Below are 18,044 nucleotides of genomic sequence, written 5' to 3'. Positions count from 1 at the left end.
GAATAGCATTTCAAGATCCAGGAGACCATATATAGGATAGTTGATAGATCTGACTTTATAGGATGATAGATCTGACCTTTTTTAAAGGGAACAGCATAAACATGGCTAGTTAGTACTCTTCTCCTTTTTCTCCTTTTTTTCCTTATTCTCCTTATTCTCCTTATTCTCCTTTTCCTCCTTTTCCTCCTTTTTCCTCTTCTTTGCTGATGGCTTGGGGAGAGTCAATGAATGAAAGGTAAGTACACTGGTCACCATCTTTTCCTTCCCTCTGTAACTTTTTTTCTGTTCTGTCATCTCTGGATAGGCTTTTTTTGTGTGTTTTCCTTTTTTAACCCATACTGCATATTGTCAGCTTATTAGACTGAAATAATCCATGCTTCTAATACACATAGATGCTTATATACGATTATGCTTATAATTGTATCCTATGGAGGATACGAGGCAGATGTTATGAACAGAAACAGTTGTACTGTAGGCAAAAGATCGCAGCTCTCACTTTTACATAAAAACAGAAAAATCAGTATAATAATTAAATCAAATGCTTGTGTCAAATGGCTTAAAGTTGTATGCACAGGAAAGTGTCGTTTCAATGATACATGACAGAATAAGAACTGTAAAAGTAGCATGTAAATGTTTGTACCCATGTATTTATGTAACAGGTTATGCACTATGGGGTTGTATGTACAAGGGCATAAGGGACAGAGTCTTATAGGGATTAAAAAAAAAAAAAAGTTGCAAGGTGGAGTTGCCCATTACTACTTCCACAATCATAAAATGTATGGTATTGACATATATATTCTTTTTGCTATGACACAGAAATATTATGTATTGTATTCCAACAAAATGTCAATTTGTGGGGCATTGTCTATGTATGGGGAAAGGACTTGCAGTCTAAGAAGATGAGAAAAAAAGAATAAATAAAAAATATATGATTCAAAGTAGGAGAATGCATACTTTAGTTAACTATCTCTAGCTGTTATTCAAATTTCCTGTTGGTAGGCAAGATTTTCGATGTATTCTGAAAGGAACAGAGAAGACTGAAAATTGTATGGTCTTGGCCTTATGGATAAATCAGTTCAGTGAAGATATGTAATTTTGAACAATGCACAGAGATTGCTGTAGGAAAGGCAAGTAAGTTCTTCAAACTAGCATTACCGACAAATTTGAGGCTGGGTAGAAAAGAAAGTAACGGTTGATACAGGGGATCCTGGGGTCACGTCCAATTTTATGAATGTTAATTAATAAAAATAATCTTTCAAGTTGGACCACTCCAAGAGGAAGAGGAAGCCTACATGTATGTACATTTCATTCTTTAAACTCAGACCATGTGCTTCATTTGAACATTTTTCTTGAATTACCGTTTTATTTATCCATGAACACACAAATAAGGCAAGCAAGGGCTGATAAATATGTCATCTACTTCTCACTAGATGTCTAAATCTAGCTGACATAATTTATATAGGACAGGTCCTTTAGAGACAAAAATGTCTCAAAAAAATGATTGGAGTTTGGGGAGAGGTAAGATTCTACCTGTCATGCCAGAGAATTTTCAGTTTGTTGCAGAATTTGCCTGTGCACTGCAGAAGAATTTAGAGTTAGTGAATGATATACAAGAAGACTGACCTTTATAATGAATTTAGAAAGGTATGATGCAAATCTGATGATCAGCAACCGTTTTTGTTTTTGTTTTTTTCATATGAGAATGAAAAAATGGTGGAACAGCAAATCTTTATTGATCAGCTAAAAGAAAAATTAGAGAAGTTTATGGTTGTGAAAACTTGGGACTTCTCAAGTGCTTGTGGAGATGGGCCTGCTGTTACGGCATCTGCAAGAAGGCCATACAGTGTCCCACTCACAAAGAGTCTGCTACACTCGCTTTACCCATCTTCAGGGACAGAGACACGAAAGGTAAGGTCTACCTAAGCATTATATTTTTTTTAACAGTTATTGTTCAATAATTCTATTGGGCGTGACAAATTATGGTGACCTCTTGTCAGCTGCTGTTTAGCTTTGAAGCATTTTAGCATTGAAGACTGAAAAAGTACTTTTGAATGTCTTGCAACACACGCTATGTCCCAGTTGTCCAAAATCTATGGGCTTACATTTTGAATCCCAGAATGGCTGGAGTTTGAAGGGACCTTTAAAAATCATCTAGTCCAACTCTGCCATGGACAGAGACACCTTTCACTAGATCAGGTTGCTCAAAGCCCCATACAAATTGACTTAAAACACAGAATTTATCACAGTCATAAAGCTGTAGTCTTTAGTGATCTTTTTGTGCAATGTTTAACAGTTCAGATAGGAAGCATTCCCAAAATGAATGATTATTCTGTACTGATAAACTGAACATTTTGGGTAATAAGTTGGTAACAGTACCTTCTTTTGCACTTGGGACAAGTGTTCTAAGCAGAACCTTCTCTTGCAAAACCTTCTGGTACACAGGTACTCAGAAATATTATTTAAACACCTGCAATTCTGCATACAAGGTCAGGTAGTGATAGACTTTTAAACTGAAATACTATTGGAATATCAATGAAGAATTACTGAACTATTCCAAGTGTTTTTTTGGTGCTTTTTGGCAGGTGTATACCAGTCCCCCTGCTTTTTCCCTGGCTCGGATGATGGCAGGATTCCGTGCTCGTAGCCAGATGATACTGAGCTACATAGAAGATCAAGATGAAGTCCTTCACTGCCACCTCTCTATCAGAGTGATGAAGAGAAAGAAAATACAGACAGTCAAAAGTAATTTATTTTTTTTTTCTCATTTAGGTAATTTTTTCTTTAACTTTTGTTACAGATAAATATATAGCAAATATAATATTACTGCCTAATCCTACTGTAATGTGAGGCCATTTGTGATACTACTTAAAATAAATTTGCAGGACCAACTAGGCATATTATGAAACTAGTTTAAAAACCACATTTTTTTGATGCGATAAAGATTGCATGATCTTTGTTTTGGGGACATCATCCAACAAGATCAAGCATGGGAAGAAGAAGGTGCAAATGCTTATGTAAGCTTTCTCAGTTTGGCACTCTTCTCTTTAATATCATGTACTTTATATAAAGTTAAAAGAAAAAAAAATCCCTTTGTGTTTAGAATGTATCATGTTTTCCATTCTTTCTTAGGCATTCAATAAAGAAAAAATGGACACGAAAACAGGCTTCTCTGTGCTTTCCCTTTGAGCAAAGTGACATGAAATGTCAAGTTGACAAGTCCAGCTTATGTGACAAATCTGTGCCACAGACTGATACAGCCACAGGTAAAATGGAAGTCATGAGAGTAAATTGTGTTAGATATAATACTAGAATATGCAATAATGTCTTTATCACATGTAATTATTTTTCTCATCAAAATGTCTTTATTTGCTACAAATACTTTTTTCATTATAGCTCAACATAAATTTATTTTTTAATTATTTTCCTTTTCCCTTTTCTGAAATTGACATCAGTGACCTTAATGTTTGAGTACTACTTACTAGCGAGAAAGCACTTGACCTACAAATCTAGTACTAGTTCAAGAAAAGGAAACATGCTATTATTTCATCAGAGATGCACTGAAAATGCTTAAATTAAATATGTTTTTTCTCTCTCAGATTAGCATTCATTAGCATTCTTGAAATGCTAATGCATGCTGTCATTTCCATATTTAGACGGCAGGGAAAAGACTCTTTGTAATACTCTCTCTTTTTGGCTCTTTCGCTTCATTTGTAAGAATTCTATACATACTATATTTCAGATCACTGTCTTTTGGCTAAAGAGTGTATTCCTTTTATTCCTTTTTTATTCCTTTTTTTTTTGGTCTCCACATTGTTTTGTTTTCTTTCAAGGTGAAGAAATCAACTGCCTCCAGAAAAGTCATGTTTTTAACATGCAGAAGTTAAAGAATTCAGAGTTGAGACTCACTGAGGCCAAGCAAAAAATGGGAGAACTTGCACTTAACATCAAAATGAAAGAAGAACTTATTAAGGAATTAGTAAGAACAGGTAAGTGACTGAAAAATTGAAATGAAGACATTCAGAAATAAGCAAGAAAAAAGACACAAAACTTCTGAAGACCTGCATATCTTAGTTTTTGGGTAATTTTCTTCTGTGGGAATACTTCTGGTAACTTACAGTTTCCTAACTTCTATGAATTACTTGCTATGAGTGCATTGAAGGCTGCAAATTTTTATTGTGTCCTACTCAGCTGTGATCTGCAGATTTGTTTGTTAAATATTTTTTTGTGTTTTGTAGCTTATTGTGTTTGTCCACCTATAGTGTAATTTTTCATGTATGCTTAGTGCAACTGATCTCTTCATGGACATGTGTTTGTCACCCAGTGTCTGGGATAGGAGAGAAGATACGACACTGTGCTGGGAATGCTTGCATTGCCATCATAGCAGTAGAGAAGCAGGAGTCAGAAGTGGATGAGGGAAAAGGTCAGTGTCCCTGTTAGCCTATATCATTACACACCTGTCCTGATATATATATGCTTGCCAGAAACTTATCATTGTGATGACCCTAAAGATCTGTGCTTACCTGTTTCAATCACACTCTTCTAGTGTGTACATATTCTCCTGAGGCAGTCTTTTGGCATTGAGAAACATTGTGCGCCCCCAGTAACAGTACTTACGGAATCCCAAACAGAGCAAATCAGATTGCCCGAACAGGGCAAATCAGTAGAAACACAATCGAGAGTTTTTTGCTGATTACCAAGTTGAAAGCTGAGAAATATGTAGCATATTCTTCTGGGGAACAAACAAACAAACATACAAACAAACAACAAAAAACATAATAATACAGGCAAGCTATTTTGTCAAGGACTGCAGTAGGCAGAAAATTTTCACTTGATGTGGCACTCAGGTGTTACTTTTTTTGGTGACATCAGATGATTTATGAAGAGTTCAGATTTAAGATTCCTTTGTTCATCTATATTTCAGTGTTATAAGGGAGCTGTTTGTTTAGGTTTGGAAAATGTCTCAGAAATTTTTGGTTTAATCAGGATGAAGTAAGTAACGATTCAATTACAGGTTTAAGTGATACATTGCAAATTATTAGCTTGCTGTTTTAAAACTATTTGGATATGATGTCTTTAAGGTAAGGATGCAGAGTGTGTAAGCAGGCAATATTCTTTGAAGATAACTAAACCGGAGCAAGAATCCGAGCAGGCCAAAATGGAACTGGCCGAAACTCAAAAGCAGCTTCAGGAGCTGGAGAATAAGGAGCTGAGAAAGCCAAGCTGCAAAGAGAGTTCCGAAAGAAGATGGATGCAGCTAAGCTGAAAGTGCAGGTATTTCCAATATGACCATTAGGATTTGCAAATTCCTGTCTCAGCATCACCTTTGAAATCCGTACACTCTGCTTGTGAAACTCTCACCAGCTTCACACAATTGAAGCTAGTTGGATTGAAGTAGCCAATGAGAACCTTCACACAGTTATACCCACTACTATTTAACAACTAAGTAGTTAGATAGTTCTGTCTTTGATGATTTTACGAAGGCTCAGAGACCTTAGAGATAATGTGTGATTGTTGTGGCAAAATGTAGCAAGTCTTGCTCACTGTCCTAACTCAGTGAAATAGAGAATTAACCTGAGTCGGGTTTTAGTTTTAAGTTTTCCTGTTGTTAAGCTGAAATTTTCCATGAACATTCAGGCCTTACAGAAGAAGAAGCAAGACACTAAGAATCTGGCTTCTCTATCTAACCAAAGTGAAAAACGAGCAATAGAACTTGAACAGAACGTGGCTCAGATGAAGCATCAGCAGACCCTGCTAGAGAAAAGACTGCGTGAGGAGAGTGAAAAAAAAGAAGCAACTAGAAGCAGAGCTTCAGCGGGACCAGCTACAAATTAAAGTAGGATTCTTTCTGTTTCCTTATGACAAAGAATAAGATCAACCAGTTTGACCTTTGTTTTCCCAAAGGCAATGTACTATACTACCAGATTTTGTCCTTTTAAGTAATTGCTTACTTGACACTGAAGAAATTGTGTATAAGTATTTTCACAGAAATCTTCATTCTTCCTTTCTCTTCAGCTATTTTTTTGAATGTTATTATGTCCCTCCCCTGTTTTTTTTTAAAATTTTTTTTTTTTTTTTTTTTTTTTTTGTAGCAAAAACTGAGACAAGTCAAGAAGCTCTTTAACTGGTTTTGAATGAACGAAAGGAGAGGGCTGTAATGTCTTTGTTTTTTCTATGACTTGTCAAAGGTAGTAATTCAGATAGCTGGAAATTCAACGAGTTTGGTTGTCTGGTAGGCTTGAAGGTGATTCTGATGAGCTCTGTTATAAATGTTGCACGGTTTGTTTGTTTATTTCTTTTCCCATCTGACAAATATGACAGACGGCTATGGTTTTGGTTGTTCATGACAGTGTTAGAATAGTAGGTTTCCTGTGCAACAGTGCTACCTGCATGATTTCAGAACTAGACATTGGAACATGAGAGTTTCATGAGTTAACCAAAGTCTTTAGAGGTGAAAATCAATTTAAAAAACGAAATAAAAGCAACTTCTTAGCCATACCAGCAATATGCCCACTGATAAACCATTGCTTCAGAAGAGACTTATAATAGACTCTGCTAGCAGGATCAGAACTCCCATTTTTTCTTTCTTTCAGCATCGCAGTTTCTCATCACGATGTGTTTTTCCACAAATCTTGGTCTTGGGCAAGAATCGTGCAATGAGGATGGGCTAGCTGATTTCTTGTGGTACCTTTCAAACTTAGTTGTTGTCATTCTATATATGACATCTATTTCTATAACTGTTTTTAGGAAAATAATACATTTCCTTAAAAGCATCTGATAAAATTGTTTGCATAAGATGTAGTAATATAACATTGCTGAGCCTCTCCTTAAGTCAGTCCTATTTCTGTATTATCCTGAATCAGGATTCTGTTGATCACTTAATGTTAAGAATTGAAATGTTGATTTCTCACGTTTTATCAGTTACTCTAAAAGAGGAAAAACATAGTCATAAAATTCTGACCCAAATAGTCCTCGTTAATGCTCTCTGGATCTCTGTTTAAATTGTAGAAGTTAGAAGAGCAAAAGAAATGGCTGGATGAAGAAATGGAAAGAATTCTTCAACAGCACCAACAGTTAGCGGAACTAGAAGAAGATTTAAAGAAAAGAGAAGCCATTGTAGCTAAAAAAGAAGCATTATTGCAAGAGAAGAGCCTCCTAGAAATCAAGAAACTGAGATCTAGCCAGGTGATTTAAGAAAAAAAAAAAAGAAAGAAAGAAAGAAATTTAACACAATTGTAGAGCTGCCTGAAAAGACTATGGGAGGAGGGCAGCCGGATAACAGAAGAGGTTTAAGCCATGCGACTTGTATCTCTAGCGCTGCCATTACATTATTGTGTGGCTTGATCAAATGAACATTTTAAACATGAATAATAGAATGTAATAACCTTTATTTACATGATATCCCCGAAATTCTAACAACAAAACAAAATCTGACTTCCAAAGTTCTGTTATTGCAGCACATTAAATAACGATATCTAAAAAATTGCTCAATGCCTGCAAAGTAGAGAACATGGCAGAGAAACATTCTGTATTATTTACTTTGGCTACTGAGAAACAGAAATTGAAATGTCATTGTCACCGTAATGACTAACTCATGTAAGATATGTAGAAAACTGCACATTGCTTTTCTTTGTTTTCTTTCATCTTTTGATTAAATAGTAAATTTTATGGTAGCTGTCTACTTAGCCTAAATGGCATCCCTTTACAAGAAGTAGACAGGTCTTCCACTTTAGGATGCGACAGTCTCATGTACATGTTTATGGGGAAGGAGTTTTATATTTACGGTTTCTTTCATTCTTCCTCTTATTTCTTTCTCTCTCTCTCTCTCTTTTTTTTCTTTTTTTAAAGGCTTTAAACAAAGATAGTATGAAATTGTCTACTCGCTTAAGTATGCTGGACCAGGAATTGTGTGATAAAGGTATGCAGCTTCAGGACAGCACTACTGAAGATAAGACAGACATTCTGGAAAAAATTCAGGTTCTTCAGAAGGAAAGGGATCAGCTACTCAGAAGAAGAAATAGTGTGGATGAGAAACTGAAAGAGGGTAACTGAAAAGTGTTGTCAGCTGAAGTAAGTAACTATCTCTGAGATACATCAAAGTTTTAGGCAATGTTGTATAATAAAGTATTCCAATCATGACCTAAAATGTCTCCCAGTATTAGACAGTAGAGAATCAAGGAACTGAGGTTGGGTATTTTTGTTAACAGCCGACATGAAAATACTGCTATAATGGCACTACTTCCATAACAGTGAACAACATATACTTTCAGAGGAACTTACTTACTTTAGCTAGAGTCCGGACAAATGTCGCTGGCCTAACAATTCTATAATTAGAAATAATGAAACAGGATGTCCATCAATTTATCTTAGGCAGCTATTTTCCTATCAGGACATAGAACAAGGTGAAGTACTCTAATAGTGATGTCCCTTGATTTTTTTTTTCATAGGCTTTTGTGAAAGACCAAACCTCACCTGAAGGCCTCCATATAGTTACAATGAAAATAAGCCATATTGTGGATGTTACACACTTGAATTGATCAGTATAATTAAGTTGAAGATTGAATAAATTGATGTAAAATACACAGATTTGTTTTAGGTCTTGAGAAGCAGCAGTTGGGGCCTATTACTGAGCTGATAGCATGCCAGAAAGAATCCTATTTGCTTCACTCCACAGAATCTTCTGCAATACTTCAGGGCATGAATTTCTGCCACCTTCCTGCACAGATAATGGTCACCAAACTGCTTACAGATCTGATTGGTTCATTAATCGCTAATTAGAAAACTAGTTCAACTGAAAAAGTAATAGAAGTCATCAAATTGTGGGGAGGGGAAAATGGAGGAAGAATAGAATGTAGGCTTTTGTGGTGATGAACCATTTGTTTGAACTCTGGTCTGTGGAAGGGATATCAAGACATTTCCTGCTTGCTCCAAGCAGGTTCTAGATTTGTACTCTTCCTCTTATTTTTCCCATTCCATTCTCTGTACTACTACTAGTTAGTCTTGCTCTTCAATTTAGATTCACCTTTGAGAATGAAGTTAATGTCTTATGCACACAAAGGTTTGTTTTGTACTTTTTTTACAATCTCACTCCTGTGTTTCTGTGTAGGAAGAACATGTCCTTTTGCAGCTGGAAGAAGGAATTGAAGCCCTGGAGGCTGCTATTAATTACAAGAATGAAAGTATTCAGAGTCGCCAGTACTTGCTTAGATCCTCTTCACAGATCCTTTCACAGAGTGAGGATAATGCAATAGGAAAACTAGTTTCCTTGTCTGCTGATGAGCTCAGAGCTATCCTCTTCAAATACTTTAACAAGGTTTGCTTTGGCTAATGATCAATATTTTATCCTATTACCTGTTATTGCACTAAATAGTTAAATGAAATAGTGTCAAGAAGTAAAGTCAATTTAATCCACTTTCCTTGAAAGCCTGCTTAGGTTACTCACATCTGTTGTTAATTTGGATATTTTGCATCTTGACATCAACATAAAAAAGGATGCTTTTCTATTACTTGTTTGTATCTTGTTTTGGTGTCATTAGCTTAAAAGGTGTTGCAACTCTGGAAATTTCCTTGCTCCTTTCCACTGCTTTATGCTGCTAACTTCTCAAGTAGCAACATATTTAAACAGTGGTGTCGTATCGAAATTCTTCCCACCTGCAGTCTTTATTAACCTCAGGATAGTATTTCTTTTTTCCAAATCCATTATAAAATCTTTCTGCAAACAAGCGCTTACCACCATATACTGAAGAATCGTAATGACACCTGGAAACATAAAAAAGAAATGCATTAGGACTTGGTGTCTCTCTTTGCCCATGGGTGAACCTTGGGTGATTTTGTGAACAAGTTGTCTGTGGTACACAAATTGGCAGTTTTCCAGAAACAGGAAAAAAACTCTTGTATCAGTTTAAGTTCTGCACAGGGCATTAAAAAATCCACTAGTCCATGTGATCAAAATCTACAGAGCTCAATTCTGAAGTGTGAACTCGTGTCAGCAGGCAAATCTGTTTCCAGTATAAGCTTACAGCTTATACAGACAATTGCTTTTGTATCCATTCATCTATTAAGCAGAACTGTAAAAGCATTTGTTGAAATGGTTTGATAGAAGTGTATTAGATTGTCTTAGATTGTTGGCCTGCGAGAGTCTGAACGTAAATTACAACTGCAGACTGAAGAACAGGAGATGAAGGTCATAGACCAGGAAAATATAAAACGTGAATTGGAATCTGCACTTGAGCACATCAAGTTGCAGTGTGACAGGCAGCTGATGCTACAACACAGAGAACATGAGAAAAAACTACAGTTGATACTGCATCATTTCAAGGGTGCTTGTTTGTTTTCCAAGGGGAATTGTACAGCAGATATTATCTTTAGTCACTGTTGAGAAATACTGTGTTTCATATGAAAGAAAAAAGAAGATATGAGGTAGAAAGATAACATTTTGGCTGTTACTAATTCTGATGTCGTGTAGGAAGCTGATGAACAGACACAAGGTGCTTGTATAAAAGAAAAAAGCTGACCATTTTTAAAAAACGGTCAGAATTGTCACATTTTTATATTCAATTTGTTGACATTGGAAAGGTGAAAGATAGCAATCCCCTTGATCTTTATCCTCTAAATGCTCCTATTAAAATGGAGAATTGGGGTTGGCATGGGCTTTTTGCTCCTCTGTCATACTAGTTTAAATGTACACCATGAAAGCAGAGTGTCAGCAAAATACAGGACATTCTCTAGCTGGGCATCTTGATTTTGGCACAGAGAAGTGAAGTGAAGATTTGATTCTCATACTAGTTTTACTTGCCCTAGAACAAGATGGTGAAGGTATTGCAGAAACCTTGAAAGAGTATGAAGTAAAAGTCCAGCAACTGGAAAAAGACTTCTTTTATTCTAGAGAAAACCAGCAGAGAGCTGAAGAAGAAATTGAAGGGCTTTTTTGGAGAGTCACCCCATCAACTAATGGCACCTACTAAATGTAAGTACATGATCTTAAAATGCTTTTGTGTTTGTCAGTAGATCATTTGAGGGGTAGCAAACAGACAGAAGTATATCAGATAGACATAAAACTCATATTTTTACTGAACTAACTCTTATCCAGGAAGGTACTACATCTCCCCACACTTGCAAAGGAGAGACAACATCAGTTTGTAATAGAGGCAGTGGTATAACACTGTTCTAAATTCGTGTTTGGTTTTCTGTGGATTCGAGCATAATTTCAGAAGCTACAGTCTCACACTGTTGTGGTTGAGAAAACGGTATTTTATGATCTGAAAGACTCTGAATGGCATTATAATTAACAAATGTGTAATATGCTATGCTTTTAGATGCCAGTATTTTAAACAATCAACTTGATTTTGCTGCCAGCACTTGATTTCATAGAAGTTATTTCTTGGAAGATTGTCAATGAGGAGGTCCATACTTCCAGTTAACTAAAATCATTCTTTATTAAGGTTAAAAGACCTAGATATTTGTAGTAAGAAGATAAGCTTCCTAATGTGATCTATGCTTTGACCAAAAAAAAAAAAAAAAAAAAAAAAGGACCAACAAACAACTATGAAAAGTTTTTTTGATTGTTCCAGGTCCTACTAACCACAACTCAAACTTAAAATGAAGTAGTTCTAGTGTAGAAGCAAAAATGGTTTAATCATTGTCATTATCTTGGTTGTCTTACACCTCACACTGCCACCACCACCACTTCACACGCACAGTGCAGCCTTCTTGGCCCCGTGTTTCGTCTTAAGGCTCAGTGTGACTCATTCTTCCTCTTAACTGATGGTTCTATTTCGTCACACTTGAGGTAGTGCCATGTCTTTGTAACACGTAGATGCTGGTCACATATGCATCTGTTGCTACCAGAGTGAATTGAGGTTTAGCTCTCCAGGCAGGATAATAAGCCTAGAGGTTCATTACTCGAAAGTATGCTGTGACGGTGTGAACATGAATATTGCACAGGTTGGACTGTAAATGAGCATGGGGAAGATTATTCTGTGTCTAATACACAAAGAAGCATGTAGTCCAGGACATGTTTTGCTGTGAGGAAACATCCATCGCAGCCAAACTGTAGCGAAATGTAGAAGGATGAATGTCCCTGTGAATTTCTAACTTTTTCAAATCCATATGTTTGTAACGTTTGTAAGAAGCGCTCAGTATTTTTGTATAATTACCTTTAGTTATCTTTCCTCTGAATATATTTTGGGGCATAATACAATGCAATAAAAAAGTGATGAGCTTTAAAAATAACAAAAATCCCTGTGTACATTAAAGTCACATTCAAAGACTATGTTTTGTGTGTTCTGCTACTGAAATTGCAGACTACTTTTGAAAATACGAAGAATTTCATATTTTACTGTCATGGTTCAGTTGTTTTAAGATTGCCTAAATTGCAAGTTAGAATGGTGAAGCTTGTATTACAAGCAAAGAGCCAGCGGAAAGTAAAAGACACAGTCTTTTACTTCCTTGTCTTTCGGGTCCTTAACATACAATGGTGCTAGCTCAGACCTAGGAATCACCAGTCTTTATCTTGTTCCCTGTCTCAAGTCCCCCCTTTTCTTGAGCCTAAGCAAATTCTTTGGCTTATTACAATCCTTCTTGATTAAAAGTTTTCATTAAATTCTTACCAGTTTTGACTTGGTGCTTGTTTCAGTTACACTTCCAGGTATCATAATCTAGTCCTTCATACAGCACCAAAATGCACATTGTACCACTACACAAGTCAAGACTACTACTCTTAAAAAGAAGATCAGGATTCCTCTAAACGATTGCTTAAGCCAAGAAAAGTTGGGTAACCAAAAAGGTGATTTTGTTGCATAATTCTCGAAAACCCCAGGAGGTGTCATCTTGAATTACCTTATGTAATCACCTTAGACTAATCACCTTATTACCGTAGTCTTTCCCCAAATGTTTTCGTGCTCAGTCTCAATTCCTCCTGCCTCATTTACACACATACAGCAACTAATATTGATTAAAGTGCATCCTTCCCCTTGGGAGGCAAATAAAAGGTCTAGTGCCTAAAACATTGATTTGTTCTAGTTGCTTGCACCAAACTGTAAGATGTTGTTGCAAATATTGGTTTCCGAAATGGGTTAGATCTTCTCCTTTGTCCGGCATTTGGTAAGGCCTGCCATCCAATATCTCCAAAGGGGCTTAGTTTGACCAAGTTTGCTCCTGGGGGATGGATGGAGCCCGTGGTAGGGAGCCATGTGGGAGCAGTGCTTGAGGAGCTGCTGCCTTTGGCAGCCCCTGCAGGCTCACTTCGGGAATCCCGTGTGAGGGATGAAGTTCTGTGTTTTTTGTTTTGTTTTTGTTTTGTTTTGTTTTGTTTTGTTTTGTTTTTCTGAAGAAACCGGGTGTTTAAGAAGGAAATGCAGAGTTGCCTTTGTTTGGCACTCGATGGTCTTGAGGTCTCTTCCAACGTAGACATTCTGTGATTCTGTGAAGTCACAAACGCCAAGGCATCACACTGGCTGGCTCTGCAGCACAGATGCCAGGAGTGCTGCTTGGCATGGCGGCGGCGGCGCGGTGCCCCAGCCCCAGGCCCATCCCAGCCCCAGCGCACGTCGCCCTCCGCTCCCCCATGGAGCCCCCCGCCGCCTCAGCAGCCCCGTGGCGGACGCCCCATGGCAGAGCCGCCCCCGAGGAGAAGGAGCCCGCAGCCCTCTGCCCGCAACGCACCGCACTGCACCAAGCGCCGCGCAACGGCTGCCACCACCGCGGGGGCTCCTGGTGTGAGTGGCAAGCGGTGGCAAGGGGGGGCTGTGCTTCCTGAGTCAAGCTGCTGGACTCCGGCTTGCCTGGGCAATTGCCCATGTTGCTGAGGAGGCAACAGAGCCAAAGCCCTTCGGGCTGAAGATCCAGCACAGCTGGGGAGGCTTTGGCATTTCTGCACAATGCTGCTCAATCCTGCTTGGGAGCCCAGCCTCAGGTGCGGAATGAAGCCAAGCAAGCTCGAGGGAAACTGTGTGCTGGTAAGTTGTCAGTTCTTGCTTTCTTTTTCATTCCTCACGCCTAAGAAAACCTAACTCTTTCAAGCACCTGTTTGAAGACACGGTTTGATGGACTTGATTCTGGGTGTGCTCCTTAAGCTTGTTCGGCAGCTGTTGAACCCCGCTACACTTGCAGGAGACCTATGCTCGAGTTGATGCTTGCTGTGATCAAGCGGTGTTCTTTTGCTCTTCTTTGCTTTGGGGATGGTGGGTGAGGTTGCAAAGAGTTTTCAGGAGGATTCTTCTTTTCCTTTGCAGAATCCCAGACTGCGTATTAGAGCTGCTCTTCATCTCTGCTCGGAAAAGCTTCACGGGCCAAAAGAGAATGGAGATGAGGAAGGCAATGGAGAATGATGAGGACTATTTGCAGTCAGCACGCGTAAGCTTTGTGAAAGAATCAGGTGCATTTCTGTAGTGGTAGAAAGCGTAGCTGGAAAGACTTCCTAAGAACGTCAAGTCCAATTCATTGTTCTCAGTTAGAGCAATCCCGTAGTTTAGACTCCTGATAAGGTATTTGTCTGTAGGCAGCTGCCAACTTGTCCAGCTAATCCAATTCAGCCTGGAAAACAAGCAAGCAAGCAAGCAAGCAAAAAGCACAGAAACCTGCAGTTTATGGAGTGCAACTGTCTCCTTTCTAATCTCATGGGTTTCACCAAGTTTTGGGTGACTCCAGGGCTGGCTTGCCAGGGAGACTTTCTTGAATTGCTGGCAGATCAGCCAGAAGGGCAATACAAGGCCCTGGCTAAACACAATCTGTAGGCTGCTTCTAGATCAACAGTTTCCTTGGTTACTCCACAACCTCCACAATCTCCACTTGCTTCGAAGCTGTGAAGATTGCAAGTCCACTTTGTGTTTTTCAGCCACTCTGTGTCAAACGCTAAGAGTTTTCACTGGCTGTTAAAACAGAAAGGACAAAGAGCCCCTCCTCTGGGTCTTCAGAAAGCTCCTAAGATCCCCCAGACTGGCTAAGTAGCGACGCTCTAGTATAGATGCATCTAGATGCAGTAGAGCTAGATGGTGGGAGAGAGGCTCTAGCATGGACGTGACACGCTTTGACAGCATCTTTTCTCTGACAGCAACTTCTGCCTTGCCTCTTCCCATCAAGCCAGAGCAGTTTCTTGGCCTGCACAACCTGCAGACTGACCTCTCGTGTGTATCCGTGCTGGACTGAGGGTAATGTTTGGAACACACACTGATGCTGTATTCACTAGAACTTTGAGAAGAGAGCACAAGAAGCTAACCTGCATACGAGTTTCTTAGGTTTCTGTAGAGAGAGAGAGATGTACATGCATACATATTTACTTCTGTCTTTACTTCTTTCAAGATATCTTTTGTTCTCCAAAATGAATCCTCTGACTGTTACTAACGTATGGGACACACCTTGACACTCTAATGGCATAGAAATACTTTTCAGCTCATCCTTGCTATTGTTTCTGGATTGAAAAAATAATTGTGAATATGATTACCTGCTTGGAATCTTTTTTTTTTTTTTTTTTTTTTTTTTAGTATATATCTATTCTATTATGAAATCCTATAAAAAGGAGTGAACTCAAGAGGAAAAAAAAAAAAAAGAAAACAATTTTATATCCACTTCTAAATTAGCTCAACAAATGAAACAGTAAAAAATGCACATAATATTTCTTCTATCCCAAGATTTCATGGTACAATAGTTCTTTGCCTAACCCTGCAATAGCCCCATAGGCATTGCAATTGCTTACTTGTGTTCTTCTCCTTTGCTTGTGTTTAGTGTTTGCTTTTCTAATGTTACAACATTGGATTGATTTACCTCTTTAGGTGTCAAGAGAAGAAGGCATTTGCTTCAGAGGACAGTACTTTGATGCTTTCCAGGGCTAATGGCCAAAGTTCTCAAAGCACTTTTTTTTCTTTTTTTTTTTTTCCCCATCAGTGATTTATACATTTGTCAATCTTTCCATCTTCATTTACAACTCCGAATTTAGGTTTTAGGTGAACAAGAACCCTGAAACCAGCTGAAGCCATATCAGACATGAAGCCATATCAGACATAGTAAGGACATGTGTCTGTGAGGAAGTAATTCAGAGTGATTCTCTGGTGTCCTTTGGACAGCTTTCCTCTGGTCCTCTGCACTAAGCATCCCCAAGGGATATTTCAAAGCTCTCGGAATGATCTGTCATTCTCTCTTCCACTAGAGTCTCCATTAGAAAAGCGTGACTATTCCTTGCCCATGTGGAAAAGAAGTCCTCCTTGCGTTGTTTCTAAGCAAAACCTCTTTCTTGTGTTCTATGGACAGAAACCACTTGGCTAGATAAACTCAATCATTGCAAATGGAAGGAGTGGAACTACTTCAGCACCGTGCTTCGGCTTCTAAACAGAACTGTAATGTAGGTGGGGACGTAGCAAGAGGACATGGCCAAGCCAGGGTGGACTTGAAAGTGCCGTGTCTGAGCCACAGCAAGAAGTCCGTGATTGCCCCTTGGAGACTGCTGCTCACCTAGTAGCACAGCAGCTGGAATGCTTCTGGATACTGCTGATGGATTGCCACGAATCAGGCAGTGACACAAGCTACGAGAACGACGGAAGTGACTGGAAGTGATGCTTCTCCCTGTTCTCCATTGCAATTTGTGAAAGAAAGGAGAAGAGAGGAGAAGAAGAAAGGAGAAGACGGGAGGGAAGGGGAGGGAATGAAGAGAACGGGAGGGAGGGGAGGGAAGGGTAAAAACGAGAATGGGAGGGGAGGGAAGGGCAGGGGAGGGCAGGGGAGTTCTGGGGAGGGCAGGGGAGGGCACGGGAGGGCAGGGGAGGGCAGGGGAGCAGAGTGTAGTGGAGTGTAGGGTAGTGTATGGTAGTGTAGGGTAGTGTAGGGGAGGGGATTGTTTGGTGAGGAGAGTGTAGGGGAGCGTAGGGGAGGAGAGTATAGGGGAGTGTAGGAGAGGAGAGTGGAGGGGAGTGTAGGGAAGGGGAGTGTAGGGGAACAGAGTGAAGGGGAAGGTAGGGGAGGTGTGTGTAGGGGAGTGTAGGGGAACTGAGTGAAGAAGAGGGTAGGGGAGCAGAATGTAGGGGAGGGTAGGGGAGCAGAGTGTAGGAGAGTGTAGGGGAACTGAGTGAAGAAGAGGGTAGGGGAGCAGAGTGTAGGGGAGTGTAGGGGAACTGGGTGAAGAAGAGGGTAGGGGAGCAGAGTGTAGAGGAGTGTAGGGGAGCAGTGTGTAGGGGAGGTGTGTGTAGGGGAGTGTAGGTGAGGAGAGTGTAGGGGAGTGTGTGTGGGGGGAATGTACGGGAGTATAGGGGAGGAGAGAGTCGGGGAAGGAAGTGGAGGGGAGGAGAGGGAAGGGGAAGGAGGGAATATTGCCTTATTTGTTACCTTTTTACTGTCTTCGTGTAGAGCTGTGACAGGCAAAATAAACTATGTTGGTGAAAAGGACGTCTTTGTCTGGTGTGATTCCCGCTCCCCCAGTTTAAATTAATCAAGAATAATCTGCTCCTGATTGAGGTCTTCCCTTACTAGTGCAGTGCTAGGACCTACGTGCTCAATGTGCTGAGGATGTGCAAGAGTCTTAGAAAACAGTCAAGTTTTCCTCCCTCCTTGCTTCTTTATGAAATAAACATGATATCATACAGCACCGGGCTGTTTTTCATGACGGAAATTCACTTCTACCCTGCACAACAAAGCTTATGATATATCCAGACCAGAGCTAAGCCGTCAGCTTGGGCAGCCACTGTCAGGCGTTCGCTTCTGTCCAGTCGCCCCTTGGGGAAGCCACTTGCACTGGTTGCTTTCCTCACAAGTTTACCAAGTTTGCGTAAAGCTCCAAAGCTCAGGCCTATGCAGACACAGACCTGCTGCTCCTTTAACACACAAGAGGGGGCTATTGTTCACAACAGCTTTTCCAGTGCTTCTCTCCGTTTTTTGTTGGAAATCCAGTCCTTGCTTGCAGATTGGCTTTTTCAATTCAGTGATTAGTGGGTACTGGAAGGTTCAAAAACAACACCTGACAATCTTGTCCATACGTAGGTAAGGAGAGATCTAAGGAAGGAACAGGTTGCAATACCTAAGGCTTATGCATCGCTCAAGCTTCCAGTTGAGCTGTGAAATCCACG

At 39.5% G+C, this 18,044-nt stretch overlaps 1 pseudogene; it reads left to right on the top strand.

Moving 5' to 3' along the window:
* The window catches only part of LOC139998629 (kinesin-like protein KIF27), a 40,382-nt pseudogene extending 23,742 nt beyond the window's left edge, over nucleotides 1-16,640 (top strand).
* The last annotated feature ends 1,404 nt before the right edge of the window (nucleotides 16,641-18,044 follow it).

This window comes from Anas platyrhynchos, chromosome 9, assembly GCF_047663525.1.
Source record: "Anas platyrhynchos isolate ZD024472 breed Pekin duck chromosome 9, IASCAAS_PekinDuck_T2T, whole genome shotgun sequence".
NCBI classification, from domain to species: domain Eukaryota; kingdom Metazoa; phylum Chordata; class Aves; order Anseriformes; family Anatidae; genus Anas; species Anas platyrhynchos.
The sequence above is the reverse complement of the archived record's forward strand: the minus strand, read 5'-3'. Positions and strand labels throughout refer to the sequence as shown.